Raw genomic sequence first — 7594 nt, 5'->3', positions numbered from 1 at the left:
GAGGTGCCCCTCACAGTCCCCAGACAGGGACAGTCCCTCTCCAGCGATGGCCAAACTGCTCCCTCACGGTCCATTTGTCCCGGCTGTGACTCCCCAGAGAGCTGTGGGACTGCTATCCCAGAAAACACACTGTGACTGTGCCACAGTGGGACACCTCAGAGAGGGAATCCCCCAGGACCTGCCAGAGGGGACACCTCGCTCTGACAGTTCAATGGATTGTCACCCAGATGGGCTCTGACCTTGGGGACACGCCGAGAGCTCTGCGGGTCCGAGTGCTGCACAGGACACAGGAAAGGTTGATTATTTTATTCCAGGTTGTCCAGGATGAACAAACCTGCTGGGAACAGAGGTGTGAGGCTGCCAAACCCCCACGGACCTGGGCCAGGCTGTGGTATCATCATTAATGGTGCAGAGGGTCATGGTGGTTCACTGCTGCCAGGTGGTTGTGCCAAGCAAGATGAAGATAAAAGCATCTGTAGAGATACAAATCCAATATTTTTAGCCTTTGTCTCCCAGGCTTCCACAGGAACAGCCTTGGTAGAGGAGGCTGAGGTGCTTCTGGGCTGTTTCTTCCAACTCATGGGGTGTGGCCCCTTGTTTTGTGTCATGGTTACAATTGTTAATAAACTTCCTTAGTTTTACAAACAACTCTTTTAGAAATATCACCAATCCCACAGCGCGTTTGTTTTATAGCCTTCCTTTCCACATATAGTTTGGGGCTTGAGAGTCTGTAACCACCACCAAAACAGTGTTTTTAATGGAAATACAGCATTTAATTGGGAGCTGCTGTATGTGCAGGTTCATGAATCAGCAGGGATTCCAGGTATTTGGAAGAGCTCACCCTGTTTTCCTGGTCCTTTGCCAAACTCCCCCCTTTAGCCATGTACTGTACAATCCCTGAGATTTAAAAAATTGTTTCCAACCTGGAACCCCACTGGCCTTTTAGGAACCTGCACCAGCCTTTGGTGTTGTGTTAACCCAGCCAAGAAAAATCCAGTGAACCCACAGGGCTGGTGCCAAACACCTCTGCAATGGCAAAAGCAATTTACAGCCCACGGAATGGACAGAAGGTCAAAGAAACAGTAGTGAAAAGGAGAGTTGGGAAAAGCTGACTCAGTTCTCCAACCCCCAGATTACCCTGAAGTGAAAATCCTGGGTTACGTGGTATTTGCAGAAGGCAAACAGCTCTTTCCATTTCCCTCCCAGCGTTGCCAGACGGGCTGGGCAGGAGGACAAACGAGTCATGGAAGCAGCAGGTGACACTCAGTGCACTGGAATTTGCCCACTTTGTTATTTCCACGCACACACCCATCATTTCTTGGGTTTGCTTTGCTCCAGTTTTCCAGGTTACGCTCTGATATTTTAAAAAACCCGGAGGGAAGTGCGTCTGCTCAACCTGCCCGACTGTTCTTCCCAATTCTGGATGGTTTTATGGGGCTATTTTTGAATTCGGTGAAGCCGAGCAATGCCTCGTCCCCTCGCAGCAGGATCAGGTGGTGCCTCGTTGCCAGGACACTGCAGGAAAGCATCGATCAATAATTGCTGCTTGAGTCCTGAGGAGGCACTCACGAGCCTGATTCTCTTGGCCTGGAATTGTACAATCCATGGAAACTCCTTCCTTAAACCAGTTGCACACAGGTGTAAACTGATTTTGTTCTTCCAGGTGTCTCACTGCAGGCAGAGACTCCAAAGCTGAGTGATAAAAGATGGGAAAAAAGGAAACACCTTGTGGAAAGGGAGTTCTGGATATCCCAAAACCTCTCTGCTAGTCAGTAGTGAGACCTCCTCAGTGCCTAAATCCTGAGGACTTTACAGGCTTGGCAGCAACTGTTTCCCAAGAGAAAATTCAAACCCAGTTTCTCAGTAGAGAAGTGCAGATTACAACGTGCAATTACCTTAACAGAAAAGAAAGGATTATTTTGGGAAAATAAGAATTTGTGATGACAGAAAAATCTGATTTCCTTGAAGAATGATGGATGTAAGAAAACAACGTGACAAGAGGCTCGGCAGGAAAATATTTTGACATGAGCAGATATCCAAAATTTTCTGCTGTCACATCAAGTAGACCAGGCTAAGACAATGCAGAACATGCTTAGATCAATTCATTCATTAAATTCTAAAATCTCCAAAGTAAAAAATTAGTTGAAAGTTGTTAGTTTGGTTTTTATAAAATCCATTTATAAATCCATTTTATAAAAATTCATTTAGGAGATGGACTGCAGTCCTTCATGCTGAACCTGATAAATTGAGAATCCGGAATTACCTGCCATCTCAGGGATAAAAATCTGCATTATTGGCTCTGACAGGATTTCTGATTGCAAGTACAGCCCCAGTACAGGTCGAGTGCTGGATTTGCACTGATACAAAGGAGTTTGGTGCCAAAAACCTTGGCAGTGGGATTTATCCCGGCTGGACAAACAGGGTTTTACTCTGCCAGATTCTGACTTTAGGAGGAATTCCTTAGGTACTTCTGTGAAAAAGATTTATAGAGACTCCAGTTCTGGGGTCTAGAACAGCTCAGAGGAACAAGGAAGATTATTTGAAATTGCCCCCAGAGGGTGAGTCCTTCAAACTCTTTCCTTGCCGGTTTTGAAAGAGAAAAGAGGAATTGGGCAGCGAGTCCCACCCTGCAGTTTGCACCCTGAGTGCCAGGCTGTGAAACCACCTGGGTGGGAGTGCCCTGGGCTACAAGTGCTTCTCTGTTTCAGCTCAACTGATTCTTCACCTTCCACTCCCCAAATCCCTCCCTCCCTTCCTCCCTCCCTCGGTTTCAGTGGCATTTCTCTGGCCACACTCCTTTCTTATTTACTCCAGTGAAGGTACAGCTGGTGTTTGGCCTGAAGTCCTTATCAAGAGAAGATTAAAACATTCTTCCTGTGTGAAAGCAAACCTGTTTTCAATAATTCTGTCATCTAGAATGTAAAACACACTCCTGAACTGGAAGATTTGTACTCTTCAAACCTCATACTCAAGGTACAATACTTCTTCCCTCTTGTTTTCTCAGTAAATCTGCATTTCTATAAGTGTTTTATGGGATTTCTCAGAAGACCTAGTGCCTAATGAAGCCTGTTTCTCTCAGTTATTGAGTTTATGGACTTGGGACTTCAAGTTTGGCATCACAACTCACACGAATTGCTTCACCTTCCATCAAAGCAGTGTAAGGCTTTGGAAAATAAGGAATACTCACCACATGAGTTTTTTCTACACACTGATGTTCACCAGCTCACCTATTTGCAATGGTAATATTAATATAAATAAATATAAACATATAATAGTTTGATGCATTTACAAATTAAAGTAATTTAAGTTCAAACCTATTTTCCAGCACATATAAACTCAGCCCTGTTTTCCTCATTGAGACACACTGGTATTCCAGGAAAAACACGTGGGATTTGATTTATTGGACCTTATCAAGTCCCACTGAGCTGCAGGTCAGTGGGAGCCCATCCCACCTTTGCTATAAATTGCTCTGAGAAACAGAAAGTGATAAATGTGTCCATCTGAGTCACGGGCAGGTTCTGAGGCAGGGCAGGGCTGTGACAGCTCTGTCAGCACGGGGACAGCGTGTCCTTCCCAGCCAGGACACCACCCTGGGAGCAGGGAGCAGGGGAACCCTGACCTGGCAGTAGCACCTTGAGGGTGAAAAGGTTGTGTGTGTTTTCTGCTGTGCCTCAGGTTTGGTAAATACCCCAAAATGGGAAGGTGTTCCATGAACAAACAGGCTGTTCCTTGTCCCTGAGGTGGCACAGCCCCCATCCCTTGGGACAGCCGGTTCCTGGAGGGTCAGTAACACTTCTGGCCAGCTCTGGGAACACACAACCAGCCTTGGTGTCATCCCCACCAGCAGGTCACCACACACTTTAAATCAGATCCGTCCTGGGGGAGCTACCATGGATCTGATATTCCCATCTGGAGGTCAGAAACTGGGAAAACAGCAACTGGGAGAGGATGATGCTGAGCATAGACCAGGTTCCCCAGGCTCACAGCACAGCCCCTGCTTTGGTGAGAGGTTCTTACACCCTGTGCCATCGTGACAGTGAAGGATCTGACCTGGGAATGTGCCTGAGTTCGTCCTTCTTGTGCAGTCATGGTTCTCCCAGATTATCCCAGCTGGAAGCACAGGTCAGGGTGTTACCCTGGAGTCAGTGCCAGCAGAGCTGCCAGCACTGAGGGAAGCACCGAGGGGATGGAAAAGAACAGGCTGTATCCTGCCAGGCTCACATCAGGGACAGATATAGCCCTGGTTCGGGCAGGAGGACATTTGTCACTACGGGGAGAGGCCTGAATTATTTTTAGGGCTTACATCACTGCAGCTTTGAAGGACAGAAGAAGAAAGATGAGGCTGCTTGGCTGGCCAGGGCTCACCCTGCCGTCATGGGGCAGCGACCTGGGAGCCAGGGAGTGTGTACATGGACAAACCAGCACGGAAAAACCACCTCTGGGAGCCAAGGAGTGTGTGCCAACACAGACAAGGCACCAAGGGCAGTGTCTGGGCTGTCATGACTGTGACACTGCAAACCTCAGCATGACCCGTGCCACCCTCACCCTGCCCAGCAGGCACAGCCTGATCAGCGGCTGAGCATTTCCAAGTCAAATCTCTTCAAGATGGAACAGCTTTTCCCAGGAATTTCCTAACTCTCCAGGCCATGGGGAGCCTTGTGGAGTTTCCTGCCCACCCAGGCTGTGGCAGAACCCTGGTACAGCCACGGAGACCTTCCATCCCACATCACCTCTCTCTGCAGCAGGAGCCACAGGAGACTTTCCCCCCCATTTCCACGAGCCTGACTGATTTCCTGGGGCTGGAGCAGCTCTGGGGGGTGTTTGTGAGCCCCAAAGAGCTCTGTGGTACAGCACTGAGGCCACAGGACCACATCCTGCTCTGGGGACAGGCTGGGGGTGGCTGTCACCTCACTGCTCTGCTGGAGGAGGAGCCCTTTGTGTATAGAAGAATAAAAAAGCTGCTTTTAAGATCAAACAAATGATTACTGCTATCATCCAAATACTATAATGCCAGTTGGCAAAGCAAGGAGAGCACAGGGCAGAGAAATAGTAGAGCTGGGGATGAGTTAGACATGTCAGCTGGCCCCTTCTCTCCCTGTGGGAATTCCTGTAATGGTCTGTGAGTTGTTCAAGCATTTCTTCATAGCTTTACAAGCTTGTTCTGCTTTTAAAGCATTTTCAAGTGTCTCAACCTCAAGAGGTCTTTTATGCTGTTTTTTTCCTCCCCAGGGAATGATTCAAAGCAGAAAGATCAGATCCATCAGGTCCTTCCCTCTTCACCTCTACTCCTCTGTCAGGGACATTATTTCTCTTGCAGCATCTCAGTGAAATCTCCACCAGGCTCTGAGTCAGAGGCAAATTTCCCACAGAAAAACAGCACAACCTCTTCAGGGTTGTGTATCATGGTAAGAAAAGAAAGAGGGTCAATTCAGATTGGATATTGGGAAGGAATTCCTGGCTGTGAGGGTGGGGAGGCCCTGGCACAGGTTGCCCAGAGAAGCTGGGGCTGCCCCTGGATCCCTGGAAGTGTCCAAGGCCAGGTTGGAGCAACCTGGGCTAGTGGAAGGTGTCCCTGCCCATGGCAGGGGGTGGGACTGGATGGGCTTTAAGATCCTTCCAACCCAATTCCACGTAAAAGCTCATATTGTACCTCACAATCCAAGAATGTGAAAGAGCTTTTAATATTATATCTTGCTAATTTTTTTTTTGGACAAGCTTCTCTATGCTTTGGGGCGAAATATAAGCAGAAAAGTAACTCCTTTAGCAAATCACCAGCGGGTTTATTTAGATAAGACCACTGTATTTGTGGGCTTTTTTTAAAGTGGTTGTTTGCCATCTAGTGGGTTGATGGGATTTTGCAGAAAAGTATCAGGATGGTTATTTTTGTGTCACCCCGTCAGTCACAGGCGAGAAGGGACACCGAGAGCAAAGGGAGAGGAAATCAAAGGGAGAATATCTGGGCAAGATTTTCCTTACTGATAGAACCAACAGCAACATTAAACACCCCCAGGTATTGCACTGACAGCCCACGAGCCACTTGCAAATAAAACTGGTAATTTGAATTAATTAGTTCTGGATGTCATCAATAAGCTCTCTGTCCCCATGGAACCGAGACAGAGCTGATATTTAAACACACACAAGGTGTGCATTGCCAGGGGGTGCTGGTGTGTAAATGGACACTGGGATATCAATATCCCAGAGCATTTTCAGTGCTGGTTAGTGAAGGGAATTACACAAGGGAGTACAATTAATAAAAAAACCCTTTTGTGTTCACGAGTCATTTCTGAGGATGTGGAAACACATTTTGTTCAGTGATTGACAGAAATAGGGATTTCTACCTCCATGAGCAGAGTCCCCCCCACTGTGCAGTACCATATCATAGAGTAAGGCTTTTCTGTCATACAGTTCTCATTTTGGTCAACATCATTGACTGATTCTGTCACTTATTTTTGGAACTATTCCGCTGCCAGCAGAGCAATCTCTGCAAAGCCCTTTCCCAGACTCCAGGTGAAAGGAATCCTTTGTAATAAATTACTGAACAGTCTGTTTTACAGGGCCCCTTTCCCAGCAGGAGGCAGCACTTTACTACGAAACAACCCAAAACTTCACAGCGCTTGTGTTCGATCCCAGGTAAAACCGAAATTGGAAGTGAATTGAACTGGAAGAAATCAAAGTAACACCCGCGATCTCCTGCCTGTCTCCAGCACCTTTCCTCGACAGAGGCTTGTGCAGAAGTGAGGGATGGATCCTGCAGTACTAATCCTGCACCCAGGCAGGGGAGAGGGTGGGCAGAGGGGCTTCAGAGGGGCTCAACCAGCTCCAGAGAGAGGGTTGGAAGCTCAGGGATCTTTAGAAGGGAAATTCCACCTTTATCCCGGATTAGCTGCAAATAGGACTGTACCAATAATGGATTAGGTTCAAAACGTGTTAGTTTTGATTCTGTGGCCCTTTTGTGCCTGCAGGTATTACCAGGAGGGGTGGAAGAAACACTTTTTGACCTTGACATACAGCAGAACCAGACTGGTGCTGATTGTACCCTCCAAACGTGCCAGACGCCTGCTTTGGTGTCACAGAGTAACCCACAGGAGGGATCAGCATAATCCACTTGCTCCCTTTAAGCCCATTTGCATACATCACTACCAAAAGAAAATTCAGTTTGCTATAGTTGTCATATTTACTGCACTGGAGCTGAACAGAAAACCTAAATGACTCAGCCAGCTGAAAACACCAGGATCTCAACCATGCACTGAGCAGCTCTGACTGTCCCGTGCCCAAAGTGCACTGAAATTACCAGTTTATGATTTCAGACTCGTGTATTCCACAGGTTGTGCTTCCCCAAGTATTTGCCCCTTCCCTCTGGTGACTCTGGAGCAGAAAAAGGCCTCCCCCGAAGCCCTTTGCTCCTTTGGGATAACCCACAGTGCATTCAGAGCCCAAACCAGGGGTTGGACACTCACCTGCTTCCCTCGTGCAGCCAGAGCTCCCACCTCTCTTGGAGCACCTGCAGGGAGATGGCACCACCTCCACAACCCCAAACAGCCATCCTGGATCCCAGCAAACATTCCTGCTGCTCAGCATCCTGCTCCCAGCAAAC

This window comes from Neopelma chrysocephalum, unplaced genomic scaffold (genome assembly GCF_003984885.1).
Source record: "Neopelma chrysocephalum unplaced genomic scaffold, ASM398488v2 Primary Assembly neopelma1_69, whole genome shotgun sequence".
Taxonomy (NCBI): Eukaryota; Metazoa; Chordata; class Aves; order Passeriformes; family Pipridae; genus Neopelma; species Neopelma chrysocephalum.
This window is presented reverse-complemented; position numbering follows the sequence as displayed.